The following is a 22,897-nucleotide window of genomic DNA, read 5'->3' as shown; positions in this document are numbered from 1 at the left end:
TGTTGAGACTGAGAGACTATGGGGACTTTTGAATTGGATTAAATACATTGTGCCTTGTTATATGACTATAAGCTTACAGGGGAGGGGCAGGGAGTGGAAGGTAGTGGTCTGACTAAGAATGGCCCCATAGGTCCATATATTTGAATACTTAGTCACTAGGGAGTGGGTCCATCTGAGAAGGATTAGAAGGATTAGGGGGTGTGGCTTTGTTGGAGGAAGTGCATCACTGGGGGTGGGCTTTGAGGTTTCAGAAGTCCACAAGAGGCCCAGTGTTGCTTTCTCATCGTGCAGATCAGGATGTAGTTCACAGCTCTTGCTCCAGCGCCATGCATGCAGCCCTGCTCTCCACTATAATGATAATGGACTAAACCTCCAGAACTACAAGCAAACCCCCAATTAAGTGCTTTCTCTTATAGAAGTTGCCTTGGTCATAGTGTGTCTTCACAGCAATAGAACAGTGACTAAGACATCTGCCAAGGACAGACACTCCTGTCCTAGTAGGGCTTACACTGTAGAGAAGGGAACAGACCATTAACACGGATGGAATGGAGAGGAAGGCAGGGCTGGGGGCGGGGCTGGTGAGTGTCATGTCAAAGTGGAGGCATCACTGGCATTTGGCCAGTGAGAAGAGCAAGGGGAGGAACAAACCACACTGACGGGGCGTGGCTTTTCAGACAGAAGACCAGCCAGGCTCTGAGGCTAGAATATATGTGGAAATTTCTAAGACCAGAGAGGAAGCTGGAAGGGCCACAACTGGGCCTGTGAGGAAGCATGAGGAAGGATGTGGTCAGAGATTACAGAGCTAGTGAGTATATGGAATTTTATTCTGCAGGACGTGGTGCAATGGCAGGAGCCTTGCTGTCCCCACCAGCATCTTCCCCAGTGAAGACAGCAATTCTTCCATCTTTCCCTTCGCCATCACCACCAACACTACTAGTCTTGGCAATGTAAAATGTCAGAATCAAGTCTGAAAGCACAGAACCTCTGATTTCAAAGGAATTTCATAATGATAAGGGTTTGAGTTCCCCCAAACCCAGATCCACATTTGTGTGTGGGCCAGGCAGAGTTTGATAGCTAAGAGCCACTGAATCTATGAGTGACTTAATCTTGTCCTGAGAGTCACCCCTGCCTGTTCAGGGTTCCCAAGATAGCTGTATTCATAAGAAACAGCACCCAAGACTCAAAGTGAAATATTGAGTGTCCTTTCCCTATGTCAGGTGGAAAGTTCAACATTGGGGGATCTTTTGACAATGTACTCAAAGCAGGAAGGATGCTCAGCAGAGGAGAGAGGGGGAAAAAGAAGAGGTGAAGAGGTGGAAAGGGGGAAGAAGGTATCAGGGGAAGAGTAAAAGCTCTTCCAGAGGTCCTGAGTTCAATTCCCAGCACCCACATGGTGGCTTACAACCCTCTGTAATGAGATCTGGCACCCTCTTCTGTATACATAATAAATAAATAAATCTTTTTAAAAAAAAGAAGTAAGGAGGAGGAAAAAAGAGGAGGGGACGTGAGGCCTTGCATGGGTATCTAACCTTCCAACATTGTGACTGGATGTCATCTACAAATATATTGGACTGTGCTCAGAGCTATCCATGGGCTGTGGGCTGGATATGCCTGCAGGAGGAACAGAACCAAGACTTCATCTTTTCCAATCTCTGGTGCTTTTATAAGGTCAAGAGACCCAGAACAAATGTTGCCTCCTGCAACCATCTTTTGCTACCTGCAATGGACAGTGTTCCTGTTTAGTCGTTTCAAGACCACAGCTTAGACTGAGAATGTTAGTTAATGCCTCTTTGACATTCGTTTCTCAAGCAGGGCTCCACGTGTCTCCCTGGTGCTCTCCTGCTGAGAGATATCCTGGATGTTTAGAGACTGGGAGAGGAAAGTAAATCCCATTGGTCACCTGTACTTCACAAGTGAATAAGAAAATGGCAAGAAGCAAGGATGGAGATCAGGTAGGAGGGGCTGCTAGGGTGGGGGGCAGCAAGAGCTGTAGCTGGTGGGATTCTGGGGTCAGGATTAGGGTGAGGGCACTGTGTGAGGAGCTGGTGAGGGGCATGGAAAGAAATGTATGCAGAAAGGGAAAGTTATATGGGGATGACAGACACATCTCATCCATATATAGATTTGAGGTCAATTGACTGTTCTTTGTGTTTTTTCATTTTCAAGGTTGTGAGAGAAGGAAAAAAAGCACTTAGCTTTTCTTCCCCTGTTCCCCTTGCTAGCTGCAGGATGGACACAGCCTTCTAGAACCATTAACACCCTGTGCCTCATCAAGCATTCACTGCATCTAACCTGCACAATTAGAGGACAGCCCTGCAGCCCCAAGAGAGACTCTACTACCACTTCCTACCACTGGGGTCTCTGGAGTTGTGGCCAGGGTTACACTCAGGGAGTCCCTTTCAGTTCTTCTTCCAGCTGTGGCTGACCACTGAGCACTCTGGAAAGCTGGCCAGGTGAGCACTTCAGGGTACTAAGTGCTGGGAAAGAAATGATGAAGAATGCTTAGTGGGGTAAGCAGTGACATTGAGCAGAGAACCTGAGCATGCTGACAGTGTGCAGCAGTCACACTTAGGGAGGAAGGCCCCAGGAAAAGGGGACGGGAGGAACAAAGTACACTGTGTTCCCTAATTATTTTTCATAGTTAAATAAATGCAACATAAAAGTACCATTTTAAGTGTACAGTTGAGTGGCATTAGGTATTCATGTTGTTGTACAATCACCACTGTACCCCTTTCCAGAGTTGGTGTGTGTGAATGGGGACAAGGGTGCACAGGTGTCTGGAGGCCAGCTTGTGCATGCAAATTTATGTAGAGGTCAGAGGACAACCTCAGGTGTTGTTCTTCATGAGGCCTCTCCCACTTTTTTTTTTTTTTGATACAGGGTCTGTCATTGGCCTGGGATCAGCAAGCTTCCAGGGACCTACTTGTCCCTGACTCCCATCTCACTGTTGCTGGGATGCGAAGCATGCAACACCATACTTGGCTTCTTATGTGGGTTCTGGGGATCATAATCAGGTCTTTATACTTGTGAGGCAAATACTTTACTGATTCAGCAGCCTCTCCAGTCCTTATCTTAACATTTTGTAATTTCTAACAAAGATTATGTGCCCACTAGTAATAATCCACCCTTCTCCCGCCATGTTGTGGTTTGACTAAGAATGGCCCCCCAAGCTCATGTATTTGAATGTTCTGGAGTGTTACTATTTGAAAGTATTAGGAGGTATGGTCTAGTTGGAGCAAATGTGTCACTGGGAGTGGGCTTTTTTCAAAAGCCTAAGCCAGGCCCATTGGATTCCTATTCCTGCTGCCTGCAGATCTTGATGTAGGACTCTCGGCTACTTTTCCAGCACCATGTCTACCTATGTGCAGCCATGCTCCTGCCATGATGAAAATGGACTAAACCTCTGAAACTCTAAACAAGCCCCAATTAAATGCTTGCTTTCTTTCTTTCTTTCTTTCTTTCTTTCTTTCTTTCTTTCTTTCTTTCTTTCTTTCTTTCTTTCTTTTCTTTTTTTTTATAAGACTCACCTTGGTCCTGGCATCTCTTCACAGCAATATAACATTGACTAAGACACCCCCTTTAGCCTCAGCAACATCTATTCTACTGTGTGTCTGTGGACTTACATAACTGAAGTCGTATGTGTTTGCTCTTTTGTGTCTGGCTTATTTCACTTTAGTATTTGCAGGGCTCATTTATGTTGCAGCATATATCTGAATTTCTAGCTTTTTTCAAGGTTTGAGTAAAATTCCATGCTACCTGAGAGGGCCAGGCAAATATCATGACAGCCTGCTCTAATAACTCAGTTAAGAACTAGCACTCGGTCCCTGCTTTTTGGAACCAAGCAAACAATTTCTGAGGAAGAGCCATGAACAAAGAACAATCAATCTTCAACACCCTCAACAGCAAGGACAAGGAGGCCTGGTGGCCTAAGCCATAAACAGCTCAAGATGATAGTTAAATAAGGACAAAGCCTGGGACTTGTCCAGGTTTGTGACTTGTCCAGCCTGCCCCCAAATGGAAAACTGTAGCCCTAACCAGCCCCTGACTAGCCCTGGCCAATTAGAACATGCTAATATGATTGCCACTTACTTAAACCAATCATATCTAAAATGATCTCACTGCTCTAGGACCTCCCCTGGGCTATGCTTAAAAGAAGCCTACATGTTCCTCTCAGGGTCACCGCCATTTTGCCTTTGTGTAGAATGGCTGGCTCCAGCATGCTGGAAGCTTTCTTGAGATAATAAATACTCCTGTTGATTGCATACATGGATGGATGGTGGTCTTTTGTGGGACTTCTCTAGGACTCTAACACTATCTACACACCACAATTTTCCATCCAGTCAAATATCTAATGGTGGATATTTGTGTTGGTTCTAGCCCCTTGTGAAGAATGCTGTTATAACCATGGTCTGTATAACCATATCTGTTCCAACCCTCTCTCCCCTTTTTCAACTCTTTTGTGTACACACCCAGAAAAGAAATTGATGGATTAAGTGGTAATTCTGTGTTTAAGTTTTTATTTTGTATGTGTGATATCTATGTGTATATGTGTGCACATTCACATGTATGAGGATATGTGAGTGTGGCTATGTCTGCATATGTATGTAGAAAGAGCACAGTCTTGGTGTTGTTCCTCAGGAGATGTCTGTTTTTTGAATTAGTCTCTCAGTAGCCTGGGGTTTGACAATTTGTCCATGTTGGCTATTCAGTGAGCCCCAGGGATTTCCCATCCACCTCTCCAGTGCTGGGATTGCAAGCATGTGCCACCACAGCCACCTTTCACAGCCACCTTTTTATGTAGATCTGTCAAGTCCAGGTCTTCCTGCTTGCTCAGTGGACACTGAACTAAGTGCGCCATCTCCTTTTGTTGTATGTCGTTTCCTGAGAAGCTACCATGCTTTCTCCAGTGGCTATAAAATTTTAACTTTATCCTGTGTTTTGATCTTTAGGTATGAGTTATAATAACAGGAACTTTCAAAGATAAGAAGTTCAGATGCATGAACTCTATTCTCAAGGACTGATTTAGTACAGAATATATAAGAAACAAGATAAAAAGCTCAGCTGATTTTGATAGGCAGGAAGTGCCTGGATCTTTATACCCTCACCCCTCTTTTCTAGTTGAGTTTTGTTTGTTTGTTTGTTTTTTACTGAGAATACATTCTGTTTCTCTTAGTTCCTACCCTTTGTTTCTATTTGATCTGGAGTTTAGTCTTCTCTTGTCACAGAATTTTGGTTTTTGGTTTTTTTTGGACTTATTAAAATTTTACAAATAAGTAAGTAGACAGATGGTTCAGTACAGTAGACAGATTAAGAGTATATACTGCTCTTTCAAAGGACCCAAATTTGGTTCCCAGCACCCATGCCAGGGGGCTCACAACTGCCTGTAACTGCGGATCCGAGCCTCTAGTCTTCTATGGCATTGCCACCAGCATTGCTCAAAGGTTCCAGGGTCCCTGAGTTCTCACCAGCGGCTCTTGCTATTTTCTGTTTCTGATTGTGAGGGACAGCAAGAAGGCTAGTGGGGCTGGGCCAGGGTAAGAAAGGAACATGGGGCCAACACACAGCACCGCATTTCAGAGTACGTGGTCCAGAGGGGTCTATTTGGGAGGTGCCTCTGGCCACCGGAAGGGCTCTATGGATTTGGAGTAAGAACAGCAGCTTTTGGAGAACTGAGCAACAGAAGGTCAGGGGAGATGCTGTCATGTAACTTTCCTTAGAGATCAAAACATTCTATCCTGGAGGAAAGCTCCTTAAACAGGAAGGTAAACAACTCAAAATAGCTTCAGGAAGTCCCTGAAACTGACTAGATTCGCTAGGCCCTGCCCTACCGAAGTAAGCAATAAAAGCTGAGTGTACCTCTGACACTAGCTGGACAGAGCTGCAAAGAGGACTCTGAGTCCAGTTCAGCTGCCTGGGAGAAGGAGAAAAACAGCCAGCCAAGCTGCCTGGAGGAGGTTTAGACCAACAGAGGCACCTGGAAAGGACACTCTCCAACTTGTTGAGCTGCCTGCAGGCTGTGTAGTGTGCTCCAGATTCCCACCTTTTGTGAGCTGTCACCCATTCTGGAGTGGTCTTTGAGTCATTTCTGTAAGTTACCCTTCACTCATACATAGTTTTGTCAGTAACCCCAATAAAAACCATGGTTCACCAAGTTGGACTTTGGTGGTATCCATACTTTTTGGTCTGTTGTAGGTTCTCTATTTGGGATGAGAAGATGTGTATGTTGCATCTTCCCAGGAAAAGTTTTGTCACACAACAGCTGTTTCTAGCCCCAAGAAGCATCAGGACCCAAACTAGAACAACCTGCCTTCTCCCAAGATAACAAGACTAGCCCAACCCTACTTCACCTAGGCTGCCCAAGGCCAGAATAACTTCCCAGCTCCTAAGATATTCAATACCAAGGCAATTCCCCTGCTCTGGAGCTGCTGAAGGGTTAACCAAATGCAAACACAGTAAATGTGGTGAGAGGAGATATTTCCTTTCCTTGGCTCACACACCTGCCACAGGAAGCAGACACGTGCTCTCTGGGACCCAGAGGCTTGGCTGAACTTGGGTTTCAACAAGCAAATGAGCATTGCCTGGACCCAGGACGGCTTAGCACGTCCCAAGCTAGTTTTCAAGAGCTACCGAATAGCCTAAGGCCCCATCTGTTTTCAATCTTGTTAAAAGGGCCTCATGCACTGGCGCCTATTTAAAATAACGCACACATGGCGTTTCTAAAATGGAGAAGAAAAAAGGGCCGTGCTTTCCCCGCCAGCATAGCTTATGTGTTTATTTTGGAGCAAGCATTGGGAGTTCTGAGACAAGACACAGCTAATTTCTCTTTCTGAGGTTGGTTTGCAAGTCCCTAGGCTTTTGCTCCAGGCATTTTAAGCAGCTCAGTTTGAACTTGTCATCCTTGCAAAGGTCCACTGTGAAATGGTTCCAAATTAAGATGAGGTTCAGCAAAGGGGGAGCCCTGGGGCCACGTTCTTGTATGTAAATGGGCTGTTTGCTCACTCACTCCCTCTAGCAGGGACTCATGTTTCTAGAAGTTCAGGTCCTTTTCTTCCCAGCCACTCATTGTCTTCTCAAGAGGCCACAGGAGTTCCTGTATGACACAGCCAGGTGGGGCTTCCAGCCAACTTGAACTGAATCCCTAAACAAAGGTCGGAAGGGACAGTGCCAGGGAAGAGGCCCCACCTGTGCCCAGCTTGTCCCGTGTCAAGAGCAGAGGTGGAGAAGTCTGTTCATGTTCTGAGGAAAGAGCAAGCCCTCTATACCGCCCAACAAATGACGTGCTGGGTCGCAGTGGCTCCCGTCAGCAGGACTGCGACTTGAACATGTGCAGGTGTCTGGCCCAGTCCTGGTTTTTGATTCTGGGGGTACACCCAGCACCGGGACTGCAGGTGCATGTCCACAGATGGCGGCTATACCAGAGCTCTCTGACTTTGTACTTCTGAGAAGCTATCACCTGAGTGTAGACTCTCCCCATGGTCTCATCAGCTCCCACCTCCTACGTCCTCTAAGCGCCAGTGAGTGAAGTACAAACAGGGTAAGAGAAAAAAAGAAAACAAAGACCCCAAAACAATAACAAAAGCGAGGGCACCAGGGCACCGGTGATGACTCAAGCCACTTTCTGCTATCTTTTTCTTCCTTAGGTCCTCAGGACCCAGAAGGCCCTGCCTGTACTTGGAAAAGCACCAGTGGTAGAGGTGGTGGCTCTTCATTAAAAGTGACAGCAGAAGTATAATAATAGATAATAAATAAATACGACACCATCAGGACTCTAGGGGTAGAACAGCGCTAGACGAGGTGCTTGTACACATGCCCTTACTACTTCTGGTGGCTATAGAGGAATTATAAACTAGTCTATCAGTAATCCAATATGCATTCTTTTTATATTAGGCATTATATATTATTAGTAGTATTACTATTATTATTATTATTGTTATTTTTTCTAGGCAAGTATTTTACCACTAGGCTATGACCCAGACCTCCTTTAGGTTTAGATTAGTTACCAAGGCTGGCCTCAAAATCACGATGATGCTCAGGATGACCTTGAACTCTCCATCATCCTACCTCAGCTTCCTAAGCAGTGGGATTAAGACTGTGCAACATCATGCTTGGCAGGATGCAGTTTTATAATAATTTTTAAGTACTTACTATGTACTGGGTACTGTTCCGAACTCAGTCCTGACCCTCACCTGATGAGAATGATTCTATCATTCTCACTCTGTTTGATTTGTATGTTTGCTTTTGGAGATAGGATTTTACGGTATGACCCAGGCTAACCTTGGACTCAGTATGTTAGCTCAGGTTGGGCCTGAGCTCATGGCAGTCATTCTACCTCAACTTCCCAGGAGTTGGGATTACAATCATGTGCCTGGTTATATTGCTACATTCAGTGAGAGATCTAAGGCAGGATGAGATTAAATCATTTTTTAGGGTCACATGCCTGGGATCATGATAGCTTGAGGCTCAAAGGGTTCAGGACCTTCTGGCTATGCATCCAACAGAGCAGTGTTGTTATTTAATTTGCTTATGTCTTGGGTTTCATATAAAGTTGAATGGGAAAGGAAAGAGTCCTTAGTTGGATGTGGGTTGAGATCACAGAGTGTTTTGGCCTTGGACAGGCATTGCGACCGTATCTTCTCTATGTTCTGATGCTTGGATACTAGGGGCCATGGTGACTCTAGAAGGCCAGTCCTTCTTATGTCGGCCAGTCTTTGGACATACAAAACTACTCTCCTGGAGGGTGCCGTTCAGTGCAGGCAGCTAACCCAGCACCCACAACCCAAGTCTGTTTTTTCTGACTGTCACACTCCAGTTAACCATCAACCTGCCAATAGCACCTGGGAAAGCCACCAGTGTAGAGTATCTTCCCTTGCCCTCCACTGCTCACAGCAACCAGCCTGAGTACCCTGCCTCACTTGTTCCTTCCTGCAAGCCACAACAAGGCTGGTTCCTACTCCTGTTCACTTGCACCCACACAGAGTGTTATGCTTTCTATTGTCGGGGGACTGTGAGCATGTCTTCTTTCTTCATGACAGTCCTCTACATGTCTATATGTCTTTCTAAATCCAACTGCAACAAGTCACAGGTATCTTTAGAACAGCAGGATGTGCCCCACCTCTGTGGCCTGCAGGAATCTCAGACCCTGAGTTTCTGCTAGGCTCCTTTCCTGGGTGCCGAGTGGGAATTAAGAGATTCTGCCGCAGAAAAATGCCAAAGGTGGTCATACATACCTGACTTTCAGTTCCATCTCAGAAACTTCCTAGCTATGGGATTTTGCAGGGGAACTACAGAAACTTCTGCCTCAGTGGCTCTTACTATATAAATCTTTCAGAAGGTCTCTTCCCTATTTGTGTCTTTAGGCTTCATGTGGGGTCGGCAGGAGAGAATGAAGGCAGAGTTTCTTCAGAGTGAAGCCACATTGTCATAAACTGGACTCATATCTTCTGTTCTCAGGGTATGACAGAGCTTCTGGCTCAGGAGTGGAATTTGGGTTGTTGGATCTGTGGCAGAGTCTCTCAGCCCTGCACCATTGGCATTTTAAGCTGGATAGTTCTGTGTTGGGGTTGCTCTGTGCATCATGGGATGTTCAGCAGCATCCCTGGCCTCTGTCCTCAAGGCTGTTATAACCCAAACATCCCTAGATATTGCAGAATATCCTCCATGATGCAAAAGCACTCCTCATTAGAAACTACTGATACAGGAAAAGAGATGAGCTAGCCTAAGCTTATCGCCTTACTCCCAGCACATTGCTCTGACTTCATCTCTGCCTTCTCTTCTCCTCTACTCTCCCCCTTCCATCCTCTTCTCATCTGTCTCTTTTCTCTCCCTTTCCTATTTCCTCTTCTTTGTCAAAGATGCTCAATACTGTGCAAGCCCCTAGTTCCCTTAGGACACTAGAGCTATGAGTAACAAGACCAGAAACGGTGTGACAGGCAGTGCTAGGTGAGAGACACTCAATAGAGTTCAAGTTTGTTGTGCATGGATTTGGCTTCATTCCCATCATATAATTACCAGCTGAGCCCATCTGCCCAAGACCCAATCACTTTATCCACAATCTGTCATCATTCAACAGCAGGCTTGTGTGGACCACAGCATGCCAGAGTGGCACGCTCCTTCAAGGCTAGACCATGGCTCCACCTTGATGCCAGCACTCACTGCTGTGTGGACAGGTATGTCACTGGCCTCAGCTTAGCTGGAAAGTGACTTCCTTTTCACAGAGCAGCTGTGTTTAGTGTGGGAACAGGGCAGATGTGGGGTAGCAGGTGTGGGGTGCTTTCTGTATTTACTAGTTCCTTGATTCATGAATAAATCAAGCTAGATCCAGCGTGCCTTCCATTGCCACTAAAGCAAATCCAGCTCTGGCCACATTCCACACACAGATGCCCTGTTATCTCTATTTGTAAATAAAGAAATGGGAGCTCAGAAGATTGAGCCTATTGCTACAAGTCCCACAGGTGAAAAGGGACAGAGCCAGAACCCCACTCCTTATCCATCTCGGCCTAGGCACAGCCCTGAGCACCTGAAGACGCCTCTTTTCCACCGAGGCCACAAGACATGTCCTTCATGCAAACAAAATACGGTGTAATAGTAATGGCAGTCACTTCAAATGAGCCTTTTTACTTTCAGAATCCTACTGTTATTTCTCACAGAATATGTTCAGAGGACAGTTTGGAGAAGGATTATGAGAAGCCAGAAGCACAGAGAAGCCTGGTAGGGACAGCAGACAAGTATGTTTGAGACAAGGGGTGAGTTACCACTGGGAGTGAGGAGAAGGGAGTGCCAGCCAGGAGTTTAAGTCCTCCCTTGGTCACACACGAGTCTACATTGCTGAGATGCTGTGGACCTGGTTTACTGCCTACAGTAGTAACAGTTCACAAGGTCACTGGAGGGAAACTGTGTTATAGATAGGAAAATCTTATCCATCCATACACTTCCATTTCTTTTCTTTCCTCCTTTCCTCCTTTCTCTCTTCTTTCTTTCCTTCCTTCTTTCCTTTCTTCCTTCCTCTCTGTCTGTCTTTTGACAATGCCTCACTATATCCACGAAAGGCCTTGAACCCCTGATCATCCTGTCTCTACCTCCCAAGTGCTGGGACTGCAGGCCTGCGTCCTTACATCCACTTTATGTGGCACAGGGGATGGAAACCAAGGGCTTCGTGTATACCAGGCAAACACTCTACCACCTGAACTGCACAGCCTGTTTTCTCTGTTTCTTCATCTACACACACACACACACACCCCTCTGTATATAAACACTTTTAATACATGGGACTCATTATTGTCTCTGTATTTGTATTGTGAAATATATTACATTTCATAAAGCCTATGAGAAAAGAAAATCTACTTCTGGGCTGATTAGAAACCATTAAACAGTTTCCAGCCACACTATCCAGAGTGTGCCTGACCTCCTAAGCTAAGTAGGGTTAAGCCTGGCTCGTGCTTGGATGAAATAATCTAAAAGGAAAGAAGGGAGAGTCAGTTATAGAGATGGATAAAGATGTAAGCACATGGCTGGCTAGACAGGGAAACGAATAAATGAATGAATGGTCATCTATATTGATAGCCATTGTATAAAAATAACACCAAGACACAGAAAATGTGTGAAAGCTTCAAGGAATAAGAAACCATGCAAGTTAATTATCTGACTCTTCCAAAATTGCCCATGGGAACCAATAATCAGAGAGAGGAAAGGAGCAGAGAGAAGGCATGTTTACCAGGGTAAGGAGGGCCTTGGTACTGCCTAAAGACTTTGGCCCTTGGCCCATAGACACTGAGGAGCCTGGACCATGGGGTACAGTGGGAGCCAGAGGGAGACCAAAGCAATTGTACATGAATAAGCAAATTAAGAGGAGTCATCAAAATCCCATCCAGTCTAGTGAGTGAAAAGTTTGGGGCTCCTGGCAATTGGCTGGCCCAGAATGGGGAGGTGTAAGCCCCGGCTTCCATTGCTTTTCCTGGCAGCCATCGAGGGGTTGGGCCACTGTCTCCTCTGTGTCTGGGTAGCATGCAGGTTTTCGGTGGGGAGGGGCTGCCCATTGGTACAGTTCCATCCCAAGCAGACTGACAACCCACTCATAAACAAGCTCATGAGAGGAATCACAGAGAGTTACTTGGGGAGGAAAGGAAGGTTCTAGTAATGTGGATGCAGAAGGACATCAAACCAGAAACACAGTCTGTGACCCTGAGAAAACTGACCAGTCCATTTGTCTGGAAAGATGAGACAACAGGTGACTTAAGTGGACAGCAGGGGAACCATCACAGTTCACCAACTAGCACATGACCTGCTCCATCTCTGGGAACCTCAGCTGTCTCTCTGAAAACTGAGAGTCAGGAGCGAAAGGCTGGGAAAAGCAAGCACCATGAAGAGCACGGAACTGACCTATAGCGGCTCATTGTCCTTCTTGCCCTCACGGTGCACTTGGAATTCCCCCAAATGCACTCCTGGGTGCCCCATGCTGGGCCTCTGCTCTGTTTCCTGCTGCTGCTCTTTCTCAATGCCAAGTTCTTTCCCTTTACAACCCCCAAAGCCAGACATGGCAGGAAGAGACAGGGAAGTTAGGTGGGGTTGGTTCTCTCCAACGGCAGGACTTGGGTAAGGGGCTGCCCTTCAAGGAGCCCTAGTTCCACAGATGCAGTGGTTGTCACATCTCAGCTCAGCCTTCTACTGGCTGTGTGGCCTTGGGCAGCACTCTTACCCTCTCTGAGTCTGAGTTCCATCAGTTCTAAGCTTGGGGGATGGGGTGAAAACAAAATAAATTTGTACAGATCAATTGCTTGGATTGTGGCCTGTCAAACATTCTGCATCACGATGTTACGGCTTTCTCTGTGCCACTCTTATTGAGCTAGTGTTTTATATGCATTCATAACCAGGCAAAAGGAGATTTGGGGCCTCTCCGTTTTGGTCTGAACTCTACAGCTTCTTTTATTTTTCTCTTACTTTAAGTAAGGCTGAGAAGTAGTTGCTGAATCCAGACTGGTGTACCTGGATACTAGTTGCATAAGTGAGTAAGTGTTCACTGCCAGATACCCCATCGTAAGCTGTTGTCAACCCAGGCACCTTACCATCATAGCTTTAAAAAAAAAGTGTGTGTGTGTGTGTGTGTGTGTGTGTGTGTGTGTGTGTGTGTGTTTACATGTGTGGGATGTGTGTAAGGGGTGGTGCTGCATGTGGATATTTGGGCAATGCTTGTAGAGGCCAGAGGTCAACCTCAGGTGACTCCTTCAGGAGCCCTTCATCTTACCTTGTGAGACAGGGTCTCTCACTGGCCTGAACCCCACCAATTATTCTAGCCTTCCTGTCTAGTAAGCTCCAGGGATCATCTTGGCTCTGCCTCCCCAGCTCTGAGATTACAAGCGTACACCACCATGCCTGTCTTTATATGTGGGCACTGGGGACCAAACTCCGGTTCTTCCGCTTGCACAGCAAGCACTGAGCTGTCTGCCCAGCATACAGTCATAGCTTTTACACTATCACAGACTTTAACAGTGCTTATAATTATGGAGGGAGGGAGAGAGAGAGAGACTCTGCTATTCCTACTTTCTCTCCAAAGGGCAGGGGCTGCGCCTGCCTCCCTTCACCACTATAGCTCTAGCACTTAGCACGGAGAGGCACTCTATTTGTAGCATAATGATCCTGTCCTGTTCTCAGTAGGAGTGACTGGAGGGTGAACTGGCAATAACAAAGTTATCTGGTAAGTGTAAAGGTAGACATGTGCACACGGCACCATGAATACAAGACACAGCGTGGAAACAAAGCCTGAAATTAATTGTGATGTATAGAGAGAAGACCTGGGGTAAGGATGTCCCAGGAGAGACATAAGTAAGCCCAGGTTTGGGCTATGGACCAAAAGGGCTCAAGGTCAGGAGGACTGGAGTCTAAAATGGACCCTGGGAAAAAGGAGGTGGGAAGCCTCCTATGGAGGCTGGGGTTTATGTGTCTAGGATACATCTCCAGGGAAGTAAGTATCGATGTAGACTCTAGAGTCAGGCTGTGAATTCCAGCTGTTACTCATAAACCACATGGCCTTGAACAAGCCCTGGTTTCCTTACTTGGAGATGGAACTTTCTGGTCCCTACTCACCATGGGGAGCTGATGAGGTGGAGGAAAAATAATTTAATGAAATGCTCAGCTGGGGCCTTGTGCTCAGAAACATGAGGCCAGAAGCTGGGGTTGCTGCCCCTCGGTTTAGTGCTATCATAGGACACCACCACCTGTGGAAATTCTCAGGACACCCTGCAAACTCCCTGAGGCCGGGTCCACCACGGGTTTGATTTGTATTGAATTAGATTCCACAGTAAGTTGTGCACTGGGGAAGCTCCTGTGGGATACAGAAAATAGACATCGTAGAACTTAAAGACCCATCTCGGATGTCAGCCTCTGGGCATGAAACAATGAGCCCAGACATTTCTCTGCCTAAGTCCTGTTTATGTGTCCGCCCCACTCCCTGCCTCAGGAGATGTGCTCAGGGTGGGTTGGGAGATTCCTCTGCCAGTATCACAGATTCATTTCCAGTTTAGCATAACAGCCAGACAGAGTTCGACAGTGAAGTCATCCAAGTCAATTAAATGGTGTTTTCCCCTGCTGGGCACTCAGAAGTCCCTTTGGTTCCTTCTGGTTTCCTGGGATGTTCCAGGATGGGTTCCACCTTGGATTAATTAATAACCCATGGGGTCCCTCCTAGAAGGCAAAGGCTCACATCCAGTGTGTAAGCACACCTGGGCTGGGGCCGCAGGCAGGGCCGGGGAAGTCGCCTTTCATCAGGGAGTTGGCCAGCCCCTAAGTGGTGGAGACAACCGCAGGGCTGGCAGAAAATGTGGTGTGGCCATGCAAAAGATGAAGGTCAAAGCTTGGGCAGAGGCATGAGGAAGGGCAGAGGGAGCTGGGAGGGTGGCCATGCACAGAGGTCACAGGCCCAGGATTTTAGCAGCCTGGGAAATGGAGTACAGAGACTGGAGCAGATCAGGGCAAATGGGCACCTAAAGTGATGCAGGAGGTGAAGTGGACACGGGCTTGTTTCAGAATGATGCCAGCTCCACTCTATCACATGGGTCTGAATAGACTCTCTGTGTTCTAAGGAAATCTAGTCACTTCTTTTCTCAAATAGAAATGATAGGCATGGCATGATACTGAAAGGAACACCGTGGTAAAACATCCTATCCACAAGCACCCACCTTTGAGCCTCCTAGCCCAGGTGGTCAACGATTGGGTGTCTCCTTCAGCAAACAGAGTGCTGAGTGTCTGCCTCCAGCCTGGAACCACTACTTCTATGGGCATCTCCCAAACACACCATGAGCATGTACACTCAAACATGGACATACAGTCTACAGACTCATCATTCCACAGGTTAGTCAGACTAGTGCCCATGTGCCCCTGCTGCCTCTAGAACACACTTTTCAGTTGCACAGCATCTTAGTTTGGGTTTCTGTTGCTGTGATGAAACACCATGACCAAAAAGCAAGTTGGGGAGGAAAGGGTTTATTTGGCTTACACTTCCATATTGCTGTTCATCGCTGAAGGAAGTCAGGACAGGAACTCAAACAAGGCAAGAACCTGGAGGCAGGAGCTGATTCAGAGGCCATGGAGGGTGCTGCTTACTGGCTTGCTCCTCATGGCTTGCTCAGCCTGCTTTCTTATAGAACCCAGGACCACCAGCCCAGGGATGGCACCACTCACCATGGGCTGGGTCATCCCTTATCAATCACTAATTCAGAAAATGTCCCACAGGTTTGCCTCCAGCCTGATATCATGGAGGCATTTTCTTAATTGAGGTTTCCTCCTTTCAGATGACTTTAGCTTGTGTCAAGTTGACATCAAACTACCCAGCATGCCCAGCCTGTACCTAACACCATATATATGGAAGAGACTGCCCCATACCTCCTTTTCTAGATTCACTTCCCATCATCCCTGACCTAATTTCATGTCTGTAGTTCTGACAAAAAGCAACACAGGAGGAGAGTGGGCTTATTGGATTTACAGTCCCATATTCCAATCCATCATTTTATGGAAACCACGGTAAGAATTCAAGTAGCCGGTCACATAACATCCACAGTTAAAAGCAAAGAAAGAATAAATGAGTCTTTGTTTGTAGGCTAGCTCAACTTGATCTCCCACTCTAGACAGTTCTGGACTCCCTGACTAGGCAGCAGAATTGACAAAACCGGACTGGGTTAATTAAGAATTCCCAACAGGCCAACCAAATGTTGACATTCCTTCACTGAGACTTTCGTCCCAGGTGACTCTCAGTTATGTCAAGTTGACAGTTAAAATTAACCAGAACAATCCTTTCTCATGCACTCTATCTTCTGATCTTTTCTCCATATGTGTCAAGCTAAATTATAAAACATGTTGTTTAGCTGGAAGGCCTGATGTCCACATCTGTCCATCGATTTCCCCTAATTCTCTTCTCTAAACCCTAGCTGATCACCTGCTTCTCTGTGAAGCCTTCCCTGACAATGTCCCACAGCTGGGAAGTCTCTGGGAAACATAAGCATGATGTATTATAGTCACCAGATGATGAATTCCTTGAGGTTGGAGGACTGTCATTAAGATCAAGTACAAAGCGGGTGTTCAGTGTCTCTTGAATAAAGGTGAGACATATACTGTTTATGTTTTTATTATATACCATCCAAGAAACGAAAGGGCTTGCTGAGTTCTCCTTTTGGACACCAACCTAATTTCCACTGGGGTCTCATTTATTTAATGGAGGCAAGGAATGTGTTGGTGAATTGGAATGGCAGCAAGGAAAGCCAAATTACCAAACACAGTGGCTAGAGGCCAGACCTATGAGTTTGGCATCCTGGTGTACAACAACAGACTCCCAGGTAGGTGGCACACGTGTAATTTCTGCACTTGTGAAGCTGGGGCAGCTTTGAGTTTGTGGCTGCAGTGAGTTCAAGAGCATCCTGGAACGCATAGTGAAATCCTGTCTCAAAAAAAGGAGAGAGATGATGGACTTTGATACCCACCCTTTTCATTCTGATTGGTGCACGGAGAATAATGTCTGAGGACCATTCAGCTGGCAAAATGGTTTCTGTTGTGTTTGGAATCAGGGGGACTGCTAAGCACAGGGGCAGAGTCCCTCAGTACCCACTTGATGGTGCTGCCCTTTGGCCATCAGCTGGGGCTAAGTACTCCAGCCTAGATCCCTCCCAAGAAGGCCTTTCATAGGTTAGTGTGGAAAATAGGGATCTCTTGAGGTTAGATTAATTTCTTTGTTATGAAAACCAATAAGCAGGAACTAATGGCTCCTTAAAAGTATAAGTTAAAACCCAAACAACCCCCATTGACAGATGGGGGGATGATGTAGAAAACACAATGGCATGGGGGATGAGAACCTGGGTATTCTGTGTTTTGGTCTCCACCTATAACATGACAAGTGTGATGACTCTATCCCCTTCCCCTCTACATTCTCAGCAGTTAAGATGGTAGATTGGGGGTCTGGAGAGATGGCCCAGTGGTTGAGAGTGGTTTCCCAACCACCTAAAATTCCAGCTACAAGGGATCTGTCACTCTTTTCTGGTCTCTGTGTATATACGTAGATACATACACTAACAGAGACACAAATAAAAATAAAATGAATTTCTCAAAATAAGTAGAATGGATTGGATGATCTCCAAATACCCTTTCTGACTTCACCTTTCCATGACTGTCACATTATCCATTCACTCACATTCATTCAAGAAAAACCCACCTAATGCCTAACCCCTAAGCCTAACACCCACCAAATCCTAGAAAGTGGCAGTTTTGTGTGAAAATATCAATGGGTCCTGTGAGTAGTCATGTATGTAAAGAATCAAACACATATTGCAACAAGAGCTGTTCATGCAGCCTCACCCACAGATTATATGTCTAGGTCTTTAGCTTATGGATGCATCTTTACCATCTCTGATCTAAGAGGAAAGGAAACACACACACACACACACACACACACACACACACACACACACACACACATGAAAAATTCTCGGGGTCATGTGGTCAGGAGAAGAACTCAATTGTAAAACTAGCATTCTCTCTGCTCCAAGCTCTGCTTTGGGGGCTTCATATATGGTAACTCATTCCAGGCTATACTTACTATGGCTACTGATTTACACATGAAGAAACTGAGGCATGATGAAGTTCAGTTACTTCTCAGAGTCAGTTAGGAAGTTGGAAAGCTGGGACTCAGAGCTCTAGAGAGTGGGCTTTGACATTCTTCGTGTGGTTCCAAGGTATCTATACTGAAGGTCAAGGGTGACTGTTACCTTTGGGATGAAATAAAGAACAAACCGAATGTTTGACAGCAGAACTTTGCAGCAACAATCCAGAAACTGGGGCCACTAGGCTGAGTTGGGGAAAGGGCAGCCATGTGCTGAGAGCATCACACATGAGTTTGTAAAGTATCCAGTAGATCAAGAGCAGGGTGAGGTGCCTGAATCTGGGGGACCTGAGACAAGAGGGGAAGCCAAAAGCTTTCTGATGACAATACGCAAGAACAACGTATATCCTGATACATGCACTTTGATGAAGATTCCGCTTTGGTTAAGTCAGACCTGAATTTAAATGCAGCTGACTTACATAGTGTGGGACAATGTCTGGTGAATTTACTGACTGAACCTGTTTTCTCAGCACCAGGCAGAGCTGTGGACTGAATGAGTCGGTACACAGCAAGCTCTTAAAGGCACTCACCGTGCCTTGGGGCTCCAGTGGCACTTTGCTACTGCGGCCATTGTTACCACTTCTCCAGTTTCCAGACTTAAATCGGTGGGCCCACAGGTAGGGCCAGGAAGCTGATACACCCACACAAATCAACACCGCGGTTAAGGAGAGGAACAGTTATTCCCGTGAGGAGTTACGGTTCAGCTAGTGTCCCACCTGTTTTTTCTCTTTTTCTCCCTCCCTCCATTTCCCAGCTGGTTCTTAAATTTGAAAAGAAAAGGGCCTCCATGGAGACCTGCACACTTTTAAAAATAATACAAAACAGAACGTCTGAGGGCAGGGTAAGCCGAGCCAAATGAATAAACCTTGCGGGATTGTATTAACAAAGCAAGGCTTGCTGCGTCACTGCAGCCGGACTCGGCTCTGTAGAGAGGTGCCAAGCTCTGGTAAGCTTCAAACATGGGGGTGGGGGTGTCAAACAGGAAGATCAAATCATGGAGTGCCTCAGAGTTCTGCATCAGTGCTTGGCCAGGATCAGAGATCGTTCTCCACGAGAAGAGCTTCAGAATCCAGGGGTTGAGTAGAGTTCCAGAAATCCAGCCCTGAAGAGACTTGTACATCATCCATAGGACTTCCCTGGAGATTAAGTACCCAGTACCTGTCAACATTTTAAGTGGGCTCTTGAAGGTTTGGCATCCTCTGGGATGCAGATCTAAGAGGGATGCTGGCCTGAGGGAAGTTTATTAAGGATGCTTTGAGAAGCACCACCACTGTAAGGGATGGAAAATGTGGGAACAGGCTGGGGAATAGAAGATGAGCTACACAGACATCTCAGCAGAGATCTCTATCCATGCCACAAGGAGCTGTGAGGTAGAGAGAGCCCTTCATGGCTGTCTCCGATTAGAATGAAGGGCAAGGATCTTTATAGAATGGACTATAACTGCATCCAGGAAAAAGATGTGACCTCGACCAGGCAGCTCTCTTGACCTAAAGCATGTCTAAAAGACGGTTGGCGGTTGAGGGCTATTCCAAGAACAGTTCTAGCAGCTCGGAGGGAAAGTTCTTTACTCTGTCTCTTCTTTTTATATTTGTTTTCATTCTTAAAATTCCCCTCTCTCTTCCTGTGTGTGTACACATGTGTATGTGTACTGTGGAAGTACAGGTGCCTGTGGAAATTCAAAAGCGGAGTTTTAGGCAGTTGTGATTCTCCGAACTCTGTATGAGTTACTTTTCTGTTGCTGTGATAACATACTATGGCCAGGGCAACTTATAGAAGGGAAGGGTTTATCTGGGTTTATGATTCCAGAGGATAAGAGTCCCTCTGGATGACAGGGAGACATGACAGCAGGTGGTAGGCCTGGTGTCAGAAACAGGAAACTGAGGCCTCCCATCTTCAAACACAAGCATGAAACCGAGAAAGCAGGGAAGTGGCATGATCCTTTTACTCTCAAAGCCTGTGCTAATGACACACTTCCTCCATCAAGGCTGTACCACCTAAACCTCTTCCAAACAGTGCCACCAACTGGGAACCAAGTATTCAAAGAGCCGAGCCTCTCAGGAACATTTCTCCTACAGACCACCATAAAGTCTGGTCTTTTGCAAGAGCGGCAGATGCTCTTAACTGCAGAGCTCTCTCTCCAGCCCCAAGTCCTTCATTCTGCAACACACACTACAGCATCCATGACACCCACCAGTTTTGGATGGACTCATTTGACTGGGAGGAATGAATTCTATAGAGACACTAAGCAAGAGTATGAAGTGACATGGGTGTAGCATCGTCTGCAATTGTAAATTTATGGAAAAGAAATTCTGGTAATTCCTTATGACACAATTCTAGGCAATTGTTAATAGGAACAACAGAGCACTACCTGTTTATTCCCACGGGTAACTCTAAGATCAATTAAATGACAGCCGGCTGTGGTGAGCCACACCTTTAATCCCAGCACTCAAGAGGCAGAGGCAGGCAGATCTCGGAGTTCAAGGTTAGCTTTGTCTACTTGGTTCTAGAACACCCAGGGCTACACAGAGAAACCCTGTCTCAAAACAAAACAAAACAAAGCAAAATAAAACAAAACAAAAACAACAAAAAACCCAAACCCAAACAACAACACCCAAAAAACAAAAACAACCCCCTCTCAAAATTAATTGAAAAATCAGTGCTGAGTATAGATAAGTAAGAGAATATGTGTGTATTTTGGGCAGCTAAAGGAGTAGATTGTGTAAGACTGTTACTATTGAGCTCTACATCCACCCCTCCAGATTCTTTCTTATACCACAAGAGCTCAAAGTCCAGAGTCTTTATGCACTACATTCTTTTGCCACATGTAGCCATCTTTGTTTCTACCACTGGAAGTTATTTGTGCAGGAACTGAAGCAGGGAGGAGTCATCAACCTGCCTGCTCCCAGGGTTAGTTACAGAGGCTTCACTGCCAGCAACAGCAAACAGACTGTAGCGGTTCCCAAAACACGAGTGGGGATGTGGGCCCAAGTCTGCCCTGGACAGTATGGCAGTGACAGCCATGAATGAAGACTGTTGTGGCTCTGGTAATGTGACTTCCTCTTTTGATCCACTGTAATATATCCTTATTAACTCTACCCCTCTGAAATATCTAGAATCACCTCTGTGTTTTTGACTGGTCTAGTCTGTCATTGTGATAAAATATTCTAATAAAAAGCAACTAGGGAAAGAAAGGGTTTATTTAGCTTGTATTTCCAGGTCACCATTCATCATTGAGGGAAATCAGGGCAGGAACTCATAGGAAGGCCTTCTTGATAGTCTGTACAGAATTACCTCTGATGGAAAAACTCAGTTTATAGTCAAAGAAACTCAACAAGAACCATGGAGGATACTGCTTGCTGGATAATAGGCAGGTTCATGTTTAGCTTTCTTTCCTAAAGAAATTAGGACCAACTGCCTAGAGAATGGTGTTGCCCACAGTAAGCTGGGTTCTCCATACATCAATTATCAGTGAAGACAACCCCCATAGACATGCCCACAGGTAAATCTGATCTAGGCAATACCTCAATTGAGATTCTCTTCACTGATAATTCTAGGGTATGCCAGTTTGACAGTTAATGCTAAATAGGTACCAACCAACTATGATCTATGAATGCACACGGTAGCTTCATATATCGGCACACATTTACACATCTGAAACCTTTCTAGAAATCCCCAAGTGATAACCATTATTACATGGAAGAAAACAAGATCATCGGGGGCAAAACTTAGATGAAGACTTTTCTTCAGGTGCCACTTTGTACCTCTTCAGCCTTTTTCCAAACAAAAACAATCTTACAGCATTTATTGCCACCCATCAAAATAAATAGGAATAAATGTTTCAGACTGTGTTCCCAGCAGAAGACACCTTTAAAAACATTGCACTGCCTTCTCAACTTCTCCCATCCTTGACCATTTCTGGTTGGAAGTGGTCTGGAACAGAATAATATTGTCTCTTTTTAGCATGACCCTACACAGTTGTTTTCTTGACTTTTTTTAAAGAATACATCTCTCCTGTATCACCTAATGTGAGGTGCATGTACTCATCAAAGCCCATAGTACAAACCTCTCTTTGAATATTCACCTGCTCACACAGCCACATCTGAATCTAAGACCTACTTTGCAAATTGTGAAGATGAGGGTGATGGGCGGCACCAACACCTTCTGCACCCTCTAGCCCTGACCAGAGAACACCATGTTAGAAATCACAAAGACCACATGAGTAGGCAGGCTTCTTCAGAAAGCAACTTCTGGAACTCTTTTCAGTTTTTAACTATTTGAATCTATTACATCTATCCCCCCCCCAAAAAAAAATAGCAGAAACATCAGGAAAGGAGCCTTTTCTATTAGGAATGTTAATTTCCTGTGAAATATCCCCCTTTAAGCTGCCCAGTTTCTGCCAGAGCATTTCCAGCACAGGAGACACCATCCCTCCCTACAGCACAGGTCGACCCATCATTCACTTGTGCTGCTGCAGGCTTCTGTGTGCAGAGCTGAAACCCATCTCTCTGCAGGACTGTACCTTTAGCTCACACTCTAACCTCAATGAAACAATATAGGGTGGTTTTGAACATGGGAAACTAGGTTTTGAACTAGGTTCAAATTTTTTCTCCATTACTCATTTCTGCTGATTGTTTAACCTTCCTGAACTCTTATCTCTTCATCTCTAAATGGAAACAGTCAAAGCACCCATCTCAAAGTATTGCCATAAGGCTAAATTAAATTACTAATGCTTCTTTAAAGTGGCAGATGATTGTGATGAGTGAA

At 45.7% G+C, this 22,897-nt stretch overlaps 1 protein-coding gene and 1 pseudogene across 3 annotated transcripts in view; both read right to left on the bottom strand.

Annotated features, from left to right (window-relative positions):
* Syn3 (synapsin III) overlaps positions 1-22,897 on the bottom strand; it is a 445,154-nt gene that overhangs the window by 363,005 nt on the left and 59,252 nt on the right. The window lies entirely within an intron of this gene.
* LOC107402464 (small nuclear ribonucleoprotein E pseudogene) lies at positions 13,781-22,327 on the bottom strand (annotated as a pseudogene).

Source organism: Peromyscus maniculatus, chromosome 18, assembly GCF_049852395.1.
Source record: "Peromyscus maniculatus bairdii isolate BWxNUB_F1_BW_parent chromosome 18, HU_Pman_BW_mat_3.1, whole genome shotgun sequence".
In the NCBI taxonomy this organism is placed as follows: Eukaryota; Metazoa; Chordata; class Mammalia; order Rodentia; family Cricetidae; genus Peromyscus; species Peromyscus maniculatus.
The sequence above is the reverse complement of the archived record's forward strand: the minus strand, read 5'-3'. Positions and strand labels throughout refer to the sequence as shown.